This window comes from Sinohyriopsis cumingii, chromosome 4 (assembly GCF_028554795.1).
Source record: "Sinohyriopsis cumingii isolate HCF-2022 chromosome 4, ASM2855479v2, whole genome shotgun sequence".
NCBI classification, from domain to species: domain Eukaryota; kingdom Metazoa; phylum Mollusca; class Bivalvia; order Unionida; family Unionidae; genus Sinohyriopsis; species Sinohyriopsis cumingii.
Window position 1 is genome coordinate 147,554,164 of NC_142964.1, and position 23,676 is coordinate 147,577,839.

Here is a 23,676-nt window from a genome sequence, read left to right on the forward strand (position 1 = left end):
CAAAAAGTACACGAGAATTTAGATAAAAATGATTTGACATCTGAGACTTAATTTCACATCATTTGATTGAAAAGGCTCCTCGAATCATGCTTCTTCACCCGAGCGTAAAGGAATCGTCTAGTAACAAAATCTATAGCACATTTTGATTCCGTATAAAGGAATCGTCTAGTAACTAAATACATAGCACATTTTGATCCCGTACAAAGGAATCGTCTAGTAACTAAATATATACCACATTTTGATCCCGTATAAAGGAATCGTCTAGTAACTAAATCTATGGCACATTTTGATCCAGCAACAGGAGGCCGTATAATGAAAGTCTACTTAAATGTAGCAAGTAAGTGGTCTTAGATTTGGTTATACAGTAACAAATTCCACCAACCTAATTTGTAGTCTTTCTCGTTTGATTCCAAGCAAGAGGGCCCGATCATTAAAATATCGTCTGCTATTGATTACATATAAAACTGCGTCGATTCGATTTGATGATTTCACACCATATAACTTTCTCATTACCTGCCACACCAATACTTGGTTAGTATCATGTTAGCTGAGTAATAAATGTAAGATTGCGTGACTTTGGTTTCAATTGACCTTACAGAGATTGGAATGGATAAACTACTGATGTATCCCAGATAGTAAATTACACGTCAGACTTTCTAGCATATCGTAAAACAGAACGAAATATAGGACCCTGGTGATTATTGAAAACAACAGTATTGGGAGAGCCTCAATATAATAAAGTATTCTGAACATTCGCAACGGTCAGGGACAAAGTGATTGACATTCTAATGTCTTTGAATGTTCATTTTCTACTTGTCGTTGATTATACAAAATGCTTGTCGATTTCTGGTTTTATGAGCACTCAGTATGAAATAATATAATCTGCGATTTCTTAGCTACTGACAAGTCAAACGTTTATGGACGCATTGTTATCGTGCATCCGATATCTTGTGGAAATGTTTTATGGAAACGAGTTCCAATAAACACTGTAGTAATATCGTATTGATAAATGCAAGCCTTAAACGATCAATGACAAGAACACTATTTTGAATTGCTCACAGTTTCGGGTTCTAATTGTCCACAAAGATTGACGCGTGTACAATATTAAATATGTACATTGTGCCAGGGAGAGAAGAGAGACATACATGCAGACAGAGAGAGGGAGAGAGGAACATAATATACAATGAAAAGGTCTAATCTAAATGAAAACAGCAAAACAACTGCATGTTTTTTTAACGGGTCTTCTACGTCTGAATAAGACAAACGCGGTTCGGTGCAAGCTATCAGCATAAGAGCGTTACGCTACTTAATGTGACCTGGCTAGCTACGTCATTGCAAGGATATCTTGTTAAATGTGGCGCGCGATCTTCCAGGGGTCTGACCGCCATTAATTTTCCTATATATTCCATACATGCATTTCTCCAAGCTGAACTCAGAGCAACATTCCAAGTCCATTTGAATTCCGATGATTACAGTGCATTTATAAACCATTTAGTATGACACGACTAGAGAGTTACCGCCCAACATCAGCTTTTAACAGTTGATGAAAACCAAGTGAGGTCAAGATTCCATTTCCGGGTCAATCAAAACATAGTTTGCGACCATATTGTACACTTACTTTACATGTGCACATCCACGCTGCTTTCACAACCACAATAAAATGCATCTCAAAATAAAGAATTATTCGTTCCCAATTATTTCACGGCAATAAACAATTCCTGTCATGACTATTTCACAATCAAAAGCAGACAAGCAGAAACATCTAAATTTAGATATGAACTAAATAGCTAGATACCGTCCCGGAAGCATTTTTCCTGGTCCGACCCCTATAGCTGTGAATAATTTGCTTCTAGGTTTACATCCTGGATATAATTCCACTACGAGAAATAAAGATACGAAGGTATTTACATTATACGAGAAGGGACTGGAAAGTATGTTTGTACACATTGGATTTAATGGTGCTGATTCAAAGTCAAGCTCAAAAATGTAAAAAGAAACAGTTGTGGATACAAACTAATAAGATAAGCCTTTCCATTGAAACTTGGGCATGTAGAGATAAAATAATTTGGTTTGGTTTGGTGTTTTGTGTCGCAGTAAAACATGTCGGCTATTTAGTGCGAAGATAATTGTAGTAAAGTGTTTTGTCCAAGGGAAATACCACGGCACCTGACATGAGCTGATCCCATGGTAGGATATGAACCCACACCCATCTAGTCCAGCGTTTTGCACGCTAACTACTACGCATATAACATACAGAAGGTCAACATGTAAATATAAACATTGCAATGGGGAAAAAAAAGAGGAAGACAAGCCCATTTAAGAATAAGTAAACAAGAAATACTACAACATAAAGGATCCATGGCAAATATCGTTAAGGACTATAAAATAGGGAAGGTAAATATAAAAATTCTTGGCTCCAATTTTGCCTGTTCCATACCTCGCCATTAAAACCTGGATAACTACTACAGAGAAGTTGTACATCAGCGATATCTGCAGGAATATGTAAAGAAGTGTGCCGTTGTAAAGGAATGGGTTGGATGCGACAAGTCTCGGTTTTGGAGCTTGAATAAAATATTATATTGTTCTAAATGGCAGTTTTCGTGTTCTATTCTTATTAGCCATTGATATAGCCACCAAGATGTGTGAATGAACGTTGAATATACTCCTGTATATTTAATTTAATTATCTGTTTGTTAGTTGCTACACACACACACACACACATATATATATATATATATATATATATATATATATATATATATATATATATATATATATATATATATATATATATATATATATATATATATATATATATATATATATATATATATATATATATATATATATATATATATATATTCTATTACATGCTATTGTAATGGAACTTTGTTTACTGGACCTGACATTTTCCAGAAATTAAGTTCAGTTCTATTTGACCTGGCTGTTTTTTTAAATATATTATAAACAACTGAAACACTGTATTTAGTTTCTGACCTTGATTCAGAACCAGTGACTTTTCGGAAACAACTTTTCTTAATTTTTTTAAATTCTTTCTCAGAGTAAGAATTGTTAAGTCAAGACCATACCTGGACGACTTGATTTTTATCATGTAACAAACTTCCATGTCTAGAAGGTTGACTCCATCTGGGACTCTGTTTTGCGTCTTAAGTTAGCCTTATACCTAATGTTTTGTATAGAAGTAGTCAGTGGGCTTTAAATCTTTGACACGCTAAGTTGTGTTGTTGTAACCAGTTTGGGCTGAGCTTTCATTTTATTCAAATTATTGGATGTCAAGTGGTTATTTTCCCTGGAAATACTAGTGCTCTAAATTAATTTTTGAATAAGGACATTTGTCGAAATCTATACAGAATTCAAAAACTGGAATAATATTTTATGTGATTCAACAAGAGACTGTTGACAGTTCGCTGCCTATTAATTACATCATCGTCTTCCATGTTGGACTTCATCGGGATTTGAATTCAGTTTTCTTCAGGACTTTATTACTAGGACTTCTATTTTTAATTTTTGGATTATTTTTGGATTTGATTCGTAAAACCTTACAAACCTTTTTGTCTTCACTTTTTCCTGTTACTTTTTGTAAATGGATAGACTCGTAATTATATATATATATATATATATATATATATATATATATATATATATATATATATATATATATATATATATATATATATATATATATAGCGAGAGAGAGAGAGAGAAAGAGACAGACAGAGAGAGAGAGAGAGAGAAGCAGACAGAGAGGGACAGAGATGGGAAAAGAGAGAAGCAGACAGAGAGCGAGAGATAGGAAAAGAGAGAAGCAGACAGAGAAAGAGAGATAGGAAAAGAGAGAAGCAGACAGAGAGAGATATATAGGAAAAGAGAGAAGCAGAGAAAGAGAGAGAGATAGGAAAAGAGAGAAGCAGACACAGATAGAAAGATAGGAAAAGAGAGAAGCAGACACAGAGAGATAGGAAAAGAGAGAAGCAGACAGAGAGAGATATAGGAAAAGAAAGAAGCAGACATATATAGAGAGAGATAGGAAAAGAGAGAAGCAGACACACAGAGAGAGATAGGAAAAGAGAGAAGCAGACACAGAGAGAAAGACAGGAAAAGAGAGAAGCAGACAGAGAGAGAGATAGGAAAAGAGAGACGCAGACAGAAAAAGAGAGATAGGAAAAGAGAGAAGCAGACAGAGAGAGATACATAGGAAAAGAGAGAAGCAGACAGAGAGAGAGAGAGAGAGAGAGAGAGAGAGAGAGGAAAAGAGAGAAGCAGACACAGAGAGAAAGATAGGAAAAGAGAGAAGCAGACAGAGAGAGATATAGGAAAAGAGAGAAGCAGACATAGAGAGAGAGATAGGAAAAGAGAGAAACAGAGAGATATAGGAAAAGAGAGAAGCAGACAGAAATAGATATAGGAAAAGAGAGAAGCAGACAGAGAGAGAGAGAGATAGGAAAAGAGAGAAATAGGGAGAGAGGTAGGAAAAGAGAGAAGCAGAGAGAGAGAAAGAGAGATAGGAAAAGAGAAAAGCAGAGAGATATAGGAAAAGAGAGAAGCAAACAGAGAGAGAGAGATAAGAAAAGAGAGAAGCAGACAGAGAGACAATGAAGACAATGATTTCCTTTCACATCCTTCCGACGAAAGAGCCCATGCAGTACATAAATAGATATACTCCTTTAAAGCTTTTCTGTCATAAAGAACCGTCAAAGAGACGTAGGAAGAAAGCTCTGTACGATGTGGTACTTTGCTTGGTCGTAAATCAACATTTGTAACCTGTCTGCTACTTTTTGGTTGGATAGATCTGCAATAAAATTATAAAAGTGTTATTGATTACAGAGACAAGGAGTATTGATCTGAAGAATTCTTTTACGATAGGGCTTATCTCATTCACTTTCCCCTTCGATGGTCGATTTGCTTGAGGAGAACTCAAGATTAAGTGCTAGATTGCGGGTGTTTCTGGCGATCGACAATCGCGATTAAATATTCATAAAAACCATTTCACACAGGAAACAACGTGACAATATATATATATATATATATATATATATATATATATATATATATATATATATATATATATATATATATATATATATATATATATATATATATATATATATATATATATATTGTATTGTAACTTCCTATAATCAAACAATTAATCAGAAACATCTAAGAAATCCTTAAAACGGATAGCTATAAACAAATGCGCATACTCCAAATTTATTTCAATATATATATATATATATATATATATATATATATATATATATATATATATATATATATATATATATATATATATATATATATATATATATATATATATATATATATATATATATAACACAATTATTTTTTAACGGACACATCACAAATCCAGAAGAGTCTCTACAACTAGCTGGATGAAGATGGTAGTGGTTTAATGCCAGTTTTAGCACATGATAGCAATGCCTTGCGATCAGTACATTTGGTAGAAAAAGAATGTGGGGAAAACTCAGGGAAGATCCATCGACAAAAGGGAAGCTCCTAGCAAGCTACCATGCGGACAGAGGTGAAAAGTCAGTAATATGAAAAGGCGAGCACCCTAGACTACTCACCTGCCACCCCCACCCCATGCGGATCTAAGGTTCAAGAAGCATTACAAACAAAATACTTAAGATCAGCAGCAGAGAGGGAGAACAGACCACTTAAGGGAATGGTCACCCTTGTGTTTAGATATAAAAAAATAGTGACCCTTCATAGAGGTCAATACCACGTCTACGATTATTGTTTGTCCCAAACAGAATTGTAGACAGGACCCTCTCTGCTGCTCAATAATCCTGGGAATCTTCATCTGAATCCTGAGAATCTTTTGTTTTGTTCTTCAAGTAATATTCAAGTTCTGATGGTGGTTCTTCTATTTTTGGATTTATGTTTTTTCTTTTTCTGTAATATATCATTAAACTTCGATATCGATCGCCACCGCAATTTTTACAAATCTGATATAATCCTCTAACGACGTTGTTACATCCAACACATCTTCGTGGACCAGCATGAGGGTTTTTCTTCATAAGATAATTATGTTTTTTACAATATTCTCCACGACATTTTTTATCACATTTGTTAGTGGTTCCTTGACCCGGGCTTGTTTTCAGACAAATGAGTTTAATATCATCGCGGGAACAAAATAATGTGAAATCAGCCGCGCGGGAACAAGTAATAACACACAGAAACATCATCATGAAAAACAATTCACGAGGATACCGTGTGGAAACAAAATAACGTTTAATTGGCGCTGGGGAAACAAATTACACGGAAACAAAATAATCTAACAATCGGCGCGGGAACAAAATGTTGAACTGGCGCGGGGGAAACATATCACATGGAAACAAAATAATCTCACATCAAAGCAAAGGTCAGATTAATAATCTGCAATCATCATCGCAGAGTTGACAATAAATCTAACGCTGGGTATCAGATTATTGATTAACCCTCACCCTTGATATCATCAATGTATGTGGCGAAAGTGACACATTTCCTTATAAATATATTGATTGTGTCACTTTCGCCAGTCATCATGCGTGAAACATCCGTGCGGAAAAAACATTTTTTTGTCCCCGTGAGATCATCATCTCGCTGCAGAATCTTCCTTAATCCTAATAATAATATTATTTCTGGAAGTTTCTGCAGTCATCATATGGGGTCAAAAATCACGATGATAAATACTCCTCCAACGATGGTATTGGTTTATTTGTTCTTGTTCGATATTCAACCATTAATCTATATTTTACCCCGCCACAATCTATGCACAACGGAATTTTACCACGAACTCCACGAGAACAGCTAATCCATCTCTGAGGACCTCGTGAATTATTTGATTTTCTTGATACTTTTTTATGATCACCGCAAAAATCACCACGACAATTTCTTCCACATAATTTAGTGGAACCCTGAAGAAGCCATGTACATTTATTGACCATCTTATATTTAATATCTTTATTTAATTGGTGATTAAAAAAAAATCAATTAGATATATGGATATTAAATATAATGAGCGAAAAATATTGTGATGTTATTTGTGACGCGACTAAGACAACCAGTATATTTTCAGGCAGATCTTTAAAAGAAAAAATTAATTATTTGTGTCTCGAGAACGACCTGACGTTTACGCTAGACACGTTATTCGACAACATTACCAACGAAGACGCGCGTGTGCTATCCAGGAGGAATTACTTTATGTTGCGCGATTATTATAATATTTTCTCCGTCTCAACGATAGATGAATCTGTTTCAGTACAAACTAAAGAAGAAGCAATCCAGGCGCTTCAATCTGAATGTAAATCAACATATCATCTGCCCGGTATCATCATACAACACTTTAAAAACTTTTATATATTCCGTCCGACGAAGACTTTGAATCAGTCGCGGATAAGTTTTTAGGGTTATCGTCGGTTACTGAAATTATACCGAAATTCAGGTTGAGATATCCTGTATTCGACATCGACTCGTTCTTCAAACAATACCGAGAACGCATCAATTACGGAGATTTCATGGGAACCTCGAGCAGCAGAGAGGGTGAACAGATCACTTAGGGGAATGGTCACCCTTGTGTTTTACCAAAAAAAAATAGTGACCACTCATAGAGGTCAATTACCACGTCTACGATTATTGTTTGTCCCAAACAGAACCGTAGACGCCCCTCTCTGCTGCTATCAATATTGGAAATCATCATCTGAATCATGGGAATCTTCATCTGTTTCATCTTCATCTGAATCTTCGGAATTTGTTCTATGTTTCAAGTAATATTCAAGTTCTGATGGTGGTTTTTCTATTTTTGGATTTATGTTTTTTCTTTTTCTGTAATAGTTCATCAAACTTCTGTATCGATCTCCACCGCAATTTTTACAAATCTGATATAATCCTCTAACGCCGTTGTTACATCCAACACATCTTCGTGGACCAGCATGAGGGTTTTTCTTTATAAGATAATTATGTTTCTTGCAATATTCTCCACGGCACCTTTTGTTGCATTTATCTGTTGTTCCTTGACGCAGCCACGCACAGTTGTTCATTATATTAATGATATCTGTTTAATTAAATTTAATTTTATCATCACCCCTGTTACCCAAATATTTTATCAATACCCACACGATATCTTGTTCTTGGATCATGTAAATTTATTGTTATAAATCCATGCGGGGTAGCTTGCGCTCGTGAGAAGAAATTTCTGAATTTAATTATATCCATGTCACCACCACACCAAGTTTGGTGAATATTTCGCAATGTGTGTGTGTCTACGCCATTAAACACAACTAAAATGTTGCAGTTGTCTCTGATCACTTTTGGTATTTGTGTATATCGTTGAGTAACATAGATCACGTCTGTATTTTTATGTCTCCCTCGGGAAAATATTCTGGCTGGATTTGATTGTTTATCTAGCATCACATCGTCGTATACAACTAAATTATTAATAAATCCGTCTATGGAATCTACGGATGGTGCTTCATCAATATCGGTTATAAACTCTATAACATCATTATCTTCATCCAGTAATCGCGCGTTTTCATTGAAATCTTTAAGTACATCATAACATCGTTGATCATCAACGGATGGTGCTACTAAATACAACTTATCCCATTTCAACCATCTCATTATCAGATTAAGTAATAATTGCGTCTTACCCGATCCAGATGGTCCTATGATAATCATTCTGATGGAGTTCGGTAGCGCAGGATGATGCTTAACTGGCTCTCGCTGCCGAGTTGCTGAGAAATCAATTATATCCATATATATTATAACATGAATTTATATTGTTTACGCTGTAAAGTTAAAACTCCAACTATTGATTTAGCTACGGTTACAACAAAAAATAAAAAAATAGCGTACGGTGAAAAATGTTCTGTATGCTGTAGAAAGAAATTTTCGTTTTTACCTAATAGGCGCGGTGGTGATATTGCTAATTTGATGTCAAAGTTTCCAGGTGCTCCATGGGCTAAATACAGCGGAGAAAAACATCTACCAGGATATAATTATTGCGGTCCTGGTACCAGACTCGATATCAGGCTCGATAATCAGGATCAACCAAAACCAGGCGAGGAACCAATAAACGCTATTGATCGAGCTTGTCATGCTCATGATGTAGCTTATAAAAGTAAAAATCTACAAGATAGGCATATTGCAGATGTAAAATTAATTCATTCATTAAATTCTATAAAAAATAAAAATATTAGAGAATCATTAGCTAATTGGTTAGTAAGATCCTCGATGAAAGGTAAATTAGCGATTGGGGCTGGTAATTAATAATGGAATCAATTTATTATTCACCGAGAGGATACTGGAGAGGCAAAGCAGCAATTGGTAAACTTGCTGATGCAGCATCGGTTAAACATTCTACTGCTAAAACGTGGTTATCTAAACAAGCAATATGGCAAATTTATCTGCCACGTCCTAAACAAATTCAGTACTCGTATTTCGATGTCAGTGTTCCTAATGAAGTTCATAAAGCTGATATTCTGTTTTTACCGCATGATACTGTACGTGGAAAAACGTACAAGTACGCGCTAACCGTAGTTGATGTTGCAAGTAGATATAAAGAAGCAGAGCCGCTATCGGCGAAAACATCATCTGAAGTAGCCGATGCGTTTGAACGAATTTATCAACGAGGACTTGGACCACGAGGTGGTCTGCGATGGCCACAGCTACTACAGGTTGATCCTGGTAAGGAATTTCTTGGTCCAGTATCATCGTTGATGAAACAACATAATACCAAAATACGACGAGGTCATACTGCAATTCACCGTGATCAAGCAATTGTTGAGCGATTTAATCGAACACTTGCTGAACGGTTATTTGGATATCAATACGCGAGGGAATTTATTCAGGATAAAAGATCTCGTGAATGGGTTGCAAGATTACCAATCGTGATAGCTGCATTAAATAATGAAATTACACGAACAACCAACATGAAACCCATTAGCGCGGTCACCAAAAAAAATATACCAACACAACGGAAAGATGCTGGAAAACAAAAAATATTAGGTGATGTCACAGTCAGATATTTATATGAGCCTGGTGAACTTGAAGGTGGTAGCGCGAGAGCAACTGATCCTATTTGGAGTGTTACCACACACAAAATATCTACCGTGACAAGATCCACTGGAAGAAACGTAGGCGTTTCCAGACCTGCAATCTACAGATTAGATTCTGCTGCTCCTCAACGTGGATTTACACGTGAACAACTGCAAATAATTCCCGCGGATACACAACTACCGCCGCGATCACTCCGGTGATTTCGATCACTTAACTAGCGCCAGGGTGCCTGCACCCCGACGTCGATTACACTCAAGACAGGTTAACATGGTATTTTCTCGTGTATGACCGCGACTATTATCTTTTCTATCTACGGTAAATTGTCTTGAATCATTACTCGAATATCGCCATAACATTATACAATTACAACTGATGCAATGATTGTTCTGCTGCTGTTTTAACTCAATAATAAATTCAACATCAAGATCAAAGTCACGTTTATTTTTTTTATCAGATTGTTTGTATCCGATTAATTTTTTTCTTATTATATCATCATCGATGATGTTAAATTTATCAACGATTTCAGGAATTATAATTCTACGTAATTGAGATATATTTCTGACCCTCGATACCGCTAAATAAACTAAATTTGACCACTCGATGCGATCGTCTACAATCCAGACTCGTGTATCAGAAATAGTTAATCCCTGAGACGAGTGGATCGTCATAGCGTATCCCAACACCCATGGAGATTTGTCAGCGCGTAATGCATCTTCGACTACACTGATATCAGCGGCGACAATATCATTTAATACGAGATTCTGTTTCCTTGACTCTGTCAAGGGTCCTGGAATATCAACATTAATATTCTGTTTTCGTGTATCTGATGGTCTATAACATAACGGTACGGGTAGTTCTGAATATTGTTCTTTATGTAGCTGAAATAACTGTTGTTGTAAAGCGTCTCTGATTATTTTTCTACTTGCTACGATCAAATCGGTGGGTCTCCATGAGTTCAAAAAATTACTCATTGATGTCTCTGAGATCACTCCACGTAATATTTCACACTGAATTTTGTTTGATTGTAATCTGATTAATTTTTTAAACTCCTTCAAATTTGCATCAAGAGCTCTATGATCATCATCTATTTCTTCGTAATAATCAACGAAATTTTTTAACCAATCATGTGGAGATGGTCCAACAAAGGGCGGCGGTTGACCATGATCGCCACACATTATTATGGCGGTATTTTTCGTCAACAACCAATCAAGAAACGTTTTCAATGTATCTAATGACACCGTGCATATCTCATCCCAAATAATTATTTTAGGTATATATTTTTCTCCCATTCGCTCAGGAGTCCATGTATCCCCGCGCCATCGAAAGAAACTATGATACGTACACGATTGTACTTGCCGCTGTTTCATCTCACGTGCAAGTCTATGTGTGGGTGTCAGCACGATTATATCTGAATTTCTAAAAACATTAATCGTTCGAGTTGTTTTGCCGCATCCACCAGGTCCATTGAGATATACTGTCTTATATCTGGTTATTGGATCACTCAACGATGGTGCCTTCGACATTTCTGATATTTTATTACCCTCACGATAAACATCTCTCATTGGAACATCTGCTGATTCTGTGTAATTGTGTAATAGTTCCTTTTTTATTCTCCACGAACCCCATCGTTCATCATTACTTGTAAATTTCATAACAGGTTCTAAATATTTACTTGAAATATAAAACGAGTCCGTTGCGACTCTGACTGCGGCCTCAGGAAATCTATTAATCATCGATAATAAATTTATAGAAACATAAGCCAACATGGAAGATCTTAGATGAGTATATTGCGGGGATACGTCATTTATGTAACTAACGATCGTACCTAATTTTGTTCCGTCGGATAAATAAACACTCTCTCGATTTACAAATGTATTTTTCGCCGTTGTATCAGCGATTATAAAATCGTACTCGGCATCATCTAGAATTAATCGTGCGTGATGTCTTTTATAATCATATGCACCACCTTGAGTAAATTTACCTATAATTTTTCTACCGAGATCTTTTGCGGTTTTGAGTTTATTAGGAATATCATCCTTAAACTCGCTAATAACTTCAGAATCTGACATGGGCAACCAAACTTTGGTCTGTGCATGATATGATATAATTGCCTCACTGACCACCAACGATGTCAGTATCATACAATCTAGCATATATCGCAACAAAACTATAGGTGCCCAACGTTTTTCGCAAAAATGTCTACCAAACCAAACATAACAAATCTTGTGAAGATTTTCGTTAAACTCGAACGATTCAATACAAGCGAATCCAGTCAGATCAAAATCAGGTAATGGTCCATTAATTGCCACTCGCGTCATCTCGTTTGTAGGGTGACCAAATCTTTCAAAGTACGTAGAACAATCTCCGTATCCCAGAAAACTTCCTGGATAACATGCAACCATATCAACCGAAATAACATCATTGTAATTGTATTTGGTATTCCATAATCCGCCATGTCCATATTCGACGCAGCTTGCGCGTACGTCCTCGAGTAAATCAAATCGTGTTGGTTTCCATGAATTTCGTTCTCTGGCGAAATGAGCCGCAACAGATGGAACGGTAAAACAATTAGTTAGTAATTTGTCAGTATTTTCCACGTGCTTGCACTGTAAAAACGTCGCAAGATTTTTCATCTCGTCATGGAGGGATTCTGTGCGATATATTTCACCGTTCGGTTTGACAAACTGATCAAATTCACCCTCCTCATTACTTTTGAATAACCATACCGATACAGGATCGGTTTTACTTATTTCGTTGATAAAATCAAACATACTCATATCTGCCACAGAATTATCTGTGGGGTAAAATCTAACAGTTCGATCACGTGGAAATATTGTTACTGCGTTAGTCCATGCGTGCGCGTTATGATCGATAATATTTATTGGAGCTCCCTTCGATTTATATTTCGACTGGTACAGTACTTCTCCCGTTATTGTCGTCACTGCTATTGGAAATTTTAATATTTTTCCTAACTCAGCAACATCTTTTATTGTAGCACCAGTATCCTTAACTGAATCAGCCCACGAGTTTATTTTTTCACGCCTTAAATCAGTTAATCCATTTCCACGCATCGCGTTTGTAAAGTGTTCTATTACTCGTTCGGTCACACAATTTAACCTTGAAAATTTCATCGGCGCTAGTTTATCAACGTTGGGTTTTTTATTTATCTCATAAATTCCATAAATAACCGCCGTTACAGGATATGCTCGCTCATAATACGGTTTATCAATACCAGTCAATAGACCCGGTCTGGAATTTTTACTTAATATGATAGTTTTATTATTACCAAGGACAGGATCATATTTGTCACGGATAATCCAACTATCTGTTTCTGTTAATACAATAAATTTTACTCTGAAGAAATATTTTTGATTGCCCTCGTATTCAGCGATGTAGTTAATGATAGTTGCCGCTCGCTTGTCGTTCATTGTGGCGTCCGTGACAAAGTCAGTGTTGCGTATAATCTTGAACGTTGACCATGTATGAGATGCACCATCCGTGTAAAATTCTTTCTTAGCGTCATGAATTTTCGAGATCAAACTTTTATTTTTCGGATCAACCAGATCTCGTACTGGCAAGTCAGAAGATAATCTGTCAAGGTTGAATTTATACTTAACAGGCCTAGTTTGGGATAATCTCTCAAACTCGTTCATATAATTAAAACAAATATTTAAATAAAGAAAATTATATATATATATACAATGTCCCAATGCAGATGGTTGATGATCGGCTCAGTAAATCGATGCAACAAATCCTGTAGAAAGGAATTTTGTTGGATGCACTCACAAAACATACGACGAGGAAGTCTAGGACCAATACCATGTCTACGGTGTGGTATTGGAGTGCGAGGAAAGACAGAATTATGTAGAAAGTGTGGCGGGAAACGGTTCAGAGAGCTTAAAAGATATTATGACAAAAAAAATAATAGCGGTGAAAACGCTATAAAATCCGTGAAGGATTATATATCAAGATTTCAGACAAACAATGATTTAAACATATAATATTATTATAATGGAGCAAAATATATTTGTCCCACATCCTGTCATAACAAACTATGAATCAAATATTAATGGTATCATCAGACACCGCAAGTTGAAGAGACCAGTTGGTTGTATTAATAATGTTGGTTATCTTAGATTTACAGTTGGGAAGAAACATTATTTGTGTCATAGATTTACGTATGAATGTTTCTTCGGAGTGATCAATGATGGTCTTGTTATTGATCATATTGACGGGGACACTCAAAACAATAATTTATCCAATTTACAAGCTATCTCTCACAGCGAGAATAATACACGCGGTAATACAGGAAGATGTAAGACAATCGGAAAGAGGGCGGTAATTTCTACAAACATAGAAACCGGTAAAGAAATTATGTTTCGTTCGATGCGTTCAGCTGCGACATATTTTGATATTCACTCGCGTTCAGTGCAAAGAGTGGCAGATAATATAACCAGATCTGCTCTCTTGAAAAAATATAAGCAGAAAATTACATTTCAGTATCAATAACTATCATCACCACATTATTAACTATCATCACCACATTATTAACTATCATCACCACATTGAATTAATTTTTTTAATTTATGTCACAGAGGTCCTCCATACACTACTGAATTTTTGATTTAAGGGGAGATTACTTTGTAATATATAGTTTTCTTCGTAGATGGTTGGTTTTTTATGATCGTAATTAGTCAGTTTAACTAATTACATCGTATAGTGCCGACGAACCTAACTCATTAGACTCATAAGTATTATTTATGGTTTTTAAATATTTCCCCATCATACAACACATGATAATATTATTGATCCGTAGGAAGCTGTGTGTGAAACAGAAACCGTTACTCATTGTAATTGACCTGCAGTTGTGTGTTCACTGAACTTACAATTCTGGAAAGTTCTTTGACTGGTGCATTAATGCTACTGTTATTATTGATTTTCGGTCTGCTTAGGAAACCAGCTACAAATACAGAAACTATTATTCAGAAACTGTTATAAATACAGAAACTATTATTCAGAAACTGTTATAAATACAGAAACTGTTATTATCCAGAAACCGCTACAAATACAGAAACTGTTAAATACAGAAACTGTTATTATTCAGAAACCGCTGTTTACTGTAAATATTGGTTCCTTAGCTATATAGCTAGCTATATATTAACTTCCGAAACATATGTTCGTAACAATGTTTGATAGCTCGATCAGTATGGTATTGGACTGTGGCGCTCGCGGTCCAGGATCAAACCCCCATGGCTGACAATTTGTCGGTGGTGCGCATAATTGCGATTTTTATAATAGTGGGGGGAACCGCAAGAACCCACCCCGCTCAGCAAAATTCACCCACAATATTGACTTGTGGTTGATACATATTTTCGTATCACCCACTGGATTAATTATTGTGGGTGTGATTTTGCTGAGCGTATATGTTTGTACTGTCCTTAGTTAGTACCGTTTCATTCATAATCTGAGCTCGCTAATACACTCGATAGGGGCTCTTCATTCATTGTATATAACCATTTCATTGTATATATCCATTTCATTGTATATATCCATTTCCTTAGTTAAGTTATATGTTTGTGCCGTCCAAGCATAATCTGAGCTCGCTAATACACTCGATAGGGGCTCTTCATTCATTGTATATAACCATTTCATTGTATATATCCATTTCCTTAGTTAAGTTATATGTTTGTGCCGTCCATGCATAATCTGAGCTCGCTAATACACTCGATAGGGGCTCTTCATTCATAATCTGAGCTCGCTAATACACTCGATAGGAGCTCTTCATTCATTGTATATGTTGTGCTGTCCCTAAAACATCCCGACGAACTCGCTAATACACTCGATAGGTGTTCTAGGGATATTTTTTTTATTTTAAAGATTTATATATTATATAATGAACCATGAAAATATCAATGATGTAATTGTCGCTATTAAAAAATTAAAAAAAGATGGAATTAATATATCTGATGAACTTAATCCTGAAAAAATAGTTTCTGACTTTGAGATTTTACAAGAACGTAAAACCATGGGGACACACACACTATCATCTGAATACAGGCTCATGAAACGGATTCAATCGGCAATGTTTCAGTCGCTAGCTACCGTAGAAGATGATCATGTGAAGGAGTTCGTTCCTCTTTCTACCGCCGTAGAAAGAATTAAATCGTTATTATCCCACGAGTATGAGGCAAAGAAAACGATTAGTACTCGCATAAGACTATTAAGAAAAATAATGTCAGCGAGTAACTTCGTTACTGGTGAAACGATCCAAGGTAACTTCGTTACTGGTGAAACGATCCAAAGTAGTAATTTTGAAGATGACTGAGATCTTTGATCAGAAATATTATTTCTGAATTTGATGGGTTAGTAATTTGTTTTTTTTTACTGAAATTTAACAAATTTGTACAAATTTCTTAATTTTGACTACCATTTACCCCATCAAAAGCATAAATTTGTACAAATTTCTTGATTTGACTACCATTTACCCCATCAAAAACATAAAATTGTACAAATTTCTTAATTTTGACTACCATTTACCCCATCAAAAACATAAAATTGTACAAATTTCTTAATTTTACAAATTATTTATTTCTGAATTAATTTATTTATTTACTGAATTAATTTATTTTTTTTACTAAAATCAAGAAAAATGCACAAATTACTTGATTCTGACGGGGTAGTTGGTAGTCAAAATCAAAGAAAAATGCACGAATTACTTGATTTCTGACGGGGTAGTTGGTAGTCAAAATCAGGAAAATTGAGCAATTTCGTTGTATTTTAGTAAAAAAAAAATAAAAATCTCAGTAAAAATAATATTATTAATAAATAAAATTAATTTATAATAAATAAAATTTGTTAGGAACAATTTGACAAGGTTAGAACTTTCTTGATTTTGACGGGGTAGTTGGTAGTCAAAATCAAGTAGTTCGTGCATTTTTATGTTTCTGAGGGGGTAGTTGGTAGTCAAAATCAAGTAATTTGTACAATTTCAGTAAAAATCAGGAAAATTAATAAATATTATTTTTTTTTGTGATAGAAATTTTAATTTTACTTTCATCGACTAGCTTTTTTAGTTGCCTAGGCCGATTAATTTGTACCAAACACAAATTTGTGCCAGTAATAATAAAATATTTTTTTAAGTTGATCGAATTTGATTCTGAAGATCTACGACAGAAATCCTTAAGACGGAAGTCTTTACGACGGAAGTCCTTACGACGGAAGTCTTAGGACAGAAATCCTTAAGATTTCACATACAGATTTATTACAAGCTCTTCTTCACGTATGTCAATCAAGCGATTAAGGTGGTCTGTGAGTTTAAAATTGATTCGTGTTAACATATTATTGTGACACCGCAAATACACGGGATTAGTTGGTTCTTGCACGATTAAATTTCCAGGGGGAACTTGTGGTGTGAACGTGTATAGGATGTATCCTTGTTGAGCCTGATTTGATCTTCCGAGATCTATTTGATAGCTGCCATCGATTACGTCACAAACCAGATTGACCGCGACCGTCGGTGTTATATTAACGATCCGCGGGGATACGTGTCTTCCGCCGTCGTGTGGATCATTATCATATCTGAGAACAGTTGGAGGTGGTGCTAGTTTTTTCCATGCATCGAGTATTTTAGGGAAGTTTTCGTCGATAAGATCGTTTAATAATTTTACTAGTTCTCTAGCATCAATCCCCGGTATTACAAATGTTGGTAATTGTTGTTCAGTTATTTTGTAATGATTGAGAAACCATGGTCTAGCTTCATAATTATCAATATTTTCATCACCGTGTTCAACCATGTTCACAATGATAGTTTTATTAACGTATCTAATATCTGATATGACCTGATTTAGATGTTTTATCGTCTCAATGATTTTTTGTTTTACGTCATCGCTGTAGCTATCAGTAAAGAAATTTCGTAGTTTGTTGATTGATTGTTTAAATTCAAAATTAACAGGATCAGAATATGATTTAATAAATTCTTCATCTACGAGTGGATTTCCTCTAATACCTGAACGAATATTACGTACATTATTTATTATTTTAGGAAAGGTTTCACCATCAGGAGTACTTGTAAACACGGAAAGATCACCGGTCTGGATCCATGGATATTTACCTCTATATTCAGGAACTGTCATAAATTTCCTTTCATCTGTGATAAAATCACCCCTCGTTGGTTCTGGTGGTCCTTCATACACCGGGGGAATTTCAGGCCATCCTAGCACGGATCTGATTGAAGATTGATAAATATCAACTGCATAATCAGGCGAGTTTATTTCAACCGTCGAGGACAACGTCGGCTCATGAACGTTTATTGATATTTTTGATTCCTTTCCCGTTATTGATTTTATTCTACGCGCAAATTCCTCACTGATCTCTTCAATCTGGTAACTGCCGGTTGGTATTCCAACAACAACCCAGTCAGGTGTTCCATCGGGTTTGTTCTTGTTAGTAAATACAAGCGAATTATTTGCTGGTGTACCATTAAATGATTTTGATCTGATATTTGGCCAGCTGTAATATACTCGTAATTGTGCTAGTGCTATTTCTTTTACTGGAATTGCAGTAGGAAAATTAACACTAAATTCAGGATTAGTTGAACTTACCGAGATCATCGTTATCTTTGGCGGAGTTGTGTTGGTCACGATCTGCTGCAGTAATTCTGTCATTATTGATACTTGTATCTTTAATACCGATACCTTCATCGTATATTTTGGTCATCATTGAAAATTCGAAATCAGATATAATTCCATCACTGAGACTCGCTGATAACAACGAGGATAATTTCGAGTATGCTACCGTCGCTGTATGTAATTTTATTTTGTAATCGGATAATTTTTCGTTCGTACAAGTACATATTTTTTTTGTGATGATACCAAGCACACCTGCAATAGTTGTTGCTGCTGAAATACAGATAGTTACAGCTACTGGTGCCATCGTTGTCAACGCTGATAATATTACACCGGTTCCAGCAACAACAGCGGATACTGAATAAACAATCACATCAACGATAACCAATCGTCGTCGATATTTTTTTACTTTTACTGTATATTGATCGACTTGATCTTTTAGCGTCGCCTGCCATTCACGCGCTTGATTGTATCTGTATTGTGCACCGTCCATATATATTTTTATGCAGTAACCAATTGAGGTGTTTCAGCTACAAATTCCAAACACCACCAGAAGGATGTTGCGGTTAATTTCTTATCAGCTGCTTCCAGAATAAATATTTCCTCGGCTCCGATATTTAATACAACAGATACAACCCCGGAAAACCTGTCGGTGGAATGACGCCATGGAAACGTTGTAAATATTTCAAATTTTGCAGCACTAAACACAGACAGCCTGTACACGCCAGTGACTGTTGCGGTATATTTGATAGTATTATTTTGTTTTGACCATGTTGCAAATCCCGATGATACCGTGCATACGATGTTTGTGATATGCCCGGGAGTTATTGCAGCTGGAATTTTAATCAGATTGGTTTTATTGATAATCTCAGGAATTCCCGCTACGATGTCTTGCTGTGTTCGTTTGATCGTGTCTAGGTTAGTTTTGATATCAACGAGTTTCATGTCAATGACGGAAGGAGTTCCAAAGAACTTATTTATGGCATCATCGGTTTTCTGAAAATTTCTTCGAAGCCTTGTAAAACCGGTTACGTGAACGTCATACTCGGCCCGTAGCGTGGATAGTTTTCCATCCACGTCGTCAACGTATAGTTTGTTTGCGACGTCGTTGTCAGATTTTGGAGCTGTTACAGCTACTATTTTGTTCCCGCTCATGTTGAGTTCACCTGTCATCGTGTCACCGGTGTTTCTCACGCGATTAGCAACACTTTTTGCAATTTCATCTCTGATGGTTTTAAGTGACATACTTGAATCTCTGATTCTACCACCGTCAGTAAACACGGGAATATTATCCGTAACTGCACCAAGTACTCGCCGGACTATATCATTCCATTTGATATTGCTGGTTTTTAGTTTACCATATCGATCTTGAAAAATAACAACTTCATCTGGGTCAACTCCAGCAAGGTTCATAATATCAGCGAGGTCATCTTTAGTCGCATACTTTGACAGATCAACGTCGCCGGGCTTTTTCTTAACGCGTGAAGATCTTCCGTAAATATCAACCATTATAATAAGATCCGTTGTTTAAAATGCTTTACGCGCAACATATCGGTTGCTTGTATAATCGTGCACGACTTTATGTGGCGGCCTGGATGATTTTGATATAGCGTCGAGTACATTAATTACTTCACGGCCGCATATTGGCGGATCTGTCATTGTTTGTGTGGGTAGCGTTGAATACCAAACTTTGTAACCAGAGGTTGTTGCGTGAAGTGGTGCGACATACTTGATAAATTCAACAGGTGGAGCTAACCCGTACGAATCAAAATAAACAATTCCACGCGGGTCAACCGCGTATGATACCCAATGAGTACCGGGTCCGGAACGTTTGTCAAGATTAATAATACCAGTTTCTAGTTTGTTTGGTTGTTTCGGTAATTGATCTCGCATAAAAACACCTCTAAAGGCGGATATTTTTAATTTTTTAGCAGCATCAAGTAAATCAAAATTTGATGCTGGAACGTTTAACGAAATGACCCTGGAAGCCTTAGGCCTCTCCCCCAACGAGATCCCGGTAATCTTAGACCGCGTCCCTTTTTTTTGTACCCCTTTCCAACTGCTTTCTTTAGAGCCATTCCAGCGGCTGTTCCAACAGCACCTAACGCGGACGCTTTTATGGCTGGAGCAGCCGCAGCTAGTAATGCCGGAATGGCCGCAAGTAGTGGGAATATACCACCCGTTTTAACCATGTCTTTGATGGCGCTCGGGGAGAGATGGAATTGAACTCCAGTTTTTGATTCTAGGGCTTTATTGAAATGTTTAATCTGATTATTTGTCAACGATAATTTGTTTGGACCACCACCAATCTGATCTCGTTTTAGTGATATTTTAGTTCCGCATTTGTTGGCGGTTTTTGATTGAAGCTTTTTTACCTGACCAGGAGTCAGAGTAACATTAACATGACTATACGACATTTTTATATAAAATATATTTTTCTAAATAGCACGATTAAAGATTTTCCACCGGTGCATCAACGACCCTCATTCGACCACTGCCACCTTCAAGTAACATGGCCTTGTCGCTAAGTATGACCGCGATCGCTCTGTAATCAACACCACCGGTATTTAATGTTGCTTTGAGATGTATATCAACGACAGATTGTTTTGATAGATCAAGATGTTCTAATGAAAAATAATAAATCGGATACAATTTTTTAAAATCTAGTTGTGATATTTGCAACCCGGTATCAACATTTTGATCACGTCCCATAAATGACATCAAACGATGATATGCACGTCCTATGTGATTTAATGCATAATTTAGTTGTACATTTTCTGTTGGTTCTTGTTGTCCGTTTATCCGTAAGGAAATATCTGTGAGACCTAGTTAGTCAAATATCATATGAGAGTGAATTTGTGAGTTTAAACGATTACGGTTCTGAAACGCAATAAAAATATGTCGTGGTGCAGAAACACCTTGTTGTGATGCTATATGCCATGTAAACTGACCGTTAACGTCAGTTTGCATGCTATCCGTACTTGCTGTTAACCATGACAACAAGGATTTACCACCTGCATCCATGAAAGAAATTAATCGCTGTTCTTCTGCGATCGTTGGAGTCATTACCGGCATCCACAATGAAAGTTTTGATAATATTACTTTACCAGCATCACCAACGGGTCTCCACAGAGCATCATTATCATCGTTCTTTCTTACAAGAACAACCGTGTGTCTAGCTCCAAAAATAACCTTTTTAACATTCCTGCAAAATCCAAAAATATGCGATAGTGGAATTGTACATGAAAAACCTCTATTGCCTCCTAGCAACATATTTCTACGTGCTGCAAATCCCAAGTTGAAATTGTCATTAGAACCATGAACTACCGGCCACACGTCAGCATCAGCGGCATTGGCAAAATTTCTTGGTTGTCTTATATTATACGGATCACTTTCAGGGTTATCGGAGTTATCTTTCACAAACATCATTGTAGGACCTGCTGATCTTGTATAATCATCAGAATATCTCGCCAGACCAATTATTGTTGTAGCAACGTCGACATCATTCTGAATTGATTCAATATTTTTTCCATCAATCATGTATGTGGCGCCACTAAATAATGCTATGATCCCGTTGTTGACAAACCCAATTTTTACTGGATCTAAGTAATTAGTATCATCCGTTTTTATAATTGTACCTTCTACCTCAAGAAAGGCATCAGCGGGTAAAAAGTATCTACTTGTGTCATGAACTTGTAGTTCAATTCTTCCACGTTGATCTGGTTGTTTTGCGTCATAGGAATAAAATTGATAATCACGTACAGATTCATCCTTAAGGACGGGTGCTTCCATGTCAAATGCTGTGTCGGATACGCGCTTGAACATTTTATTATAATTATTTTTCGTCTAACACGTTGATCACCGCCGCCGGAAAGTTCCACCTCGGGAAGTTCCACTTCCTGATATCAAACTTGAGATATTATTTCCAGATTCACCGAGTCCTTGATCTGCTAACGCCGCTAGTTTTTGATTTGCAGCCTGATTTATTATTTTACCTACGTCTGCAGGCATCACCTCAGTACTTGCTAGTTTCACCGGTGGTTGTTGTTTTCGTCGCAATAATCGTGATAATCTTTCTTTGATCGCCGAGAACGCCTTACCAGCAACATTGACAATTGCACCAGGAGCTTTATCACGAACAATATCAATAGCCTTCATCGATAATTGTTTTGCAACAGGTGCTACTTTTGGAGCTATCCTCGTGAATAATCCTCGAATGACATCACCAAGTCCATTTCCGTAAATAACACTATAGATTGGTAATCGTGAGTTTACCGCTCTAACCTGTGTGGGTTTACGATGATTATCATGCACAATCATCTTATTTTATTTACCATTTATCTAACAACTAGTCATCAACGAGCTCATCAATAAGTTCTCGGTAAACGCCGATATCCATAATGCCACCTTGAAATAGTCGCCGACAAATATCAGCTGCTTCATTGGTTATTTCTGGTGAATTATTTCCAGCTCGTTTTCCTCCTATGAGAACTTCTAACCGTGACACGTCATTGATGATATTATCAGGACATAAACCACGTCCTGTTTTAGGTTCATCTTGAGGTGGTGGTTGCATTACCGGAGTAGGTACTTCAGTGGTGTCCGGGGATGAGTCACCTTCTTGAAATCCATGTGGTGAACCTGTCGGTGTAAATGTCATTTTCGGTGCAGAAATTTTCTTCGAGAAGGGTGATTTAAGTGACTCTTTAGCCTTTTTAATTTTCGACAACAACCTTTGCTGTGGCGAAGAAGATTGTTGTTGTTCTATTTGTTGCAGAGGTGGAGGAAGCTGATACTGGAAGGACTCTTCTTGTTCTAGTTGTTCCCGTCTCCCTCTAAGTCTTTCTACTTCTTCTTTAAGTCTTTTAAATTCTTGACCTCTAGCTTGTTTTTTATTGTAATATACGCGATATATCCATTTAATGAAATCATCATCATTTGTTTTTCCATAAAAGGGTTTTAAAAAATTAGA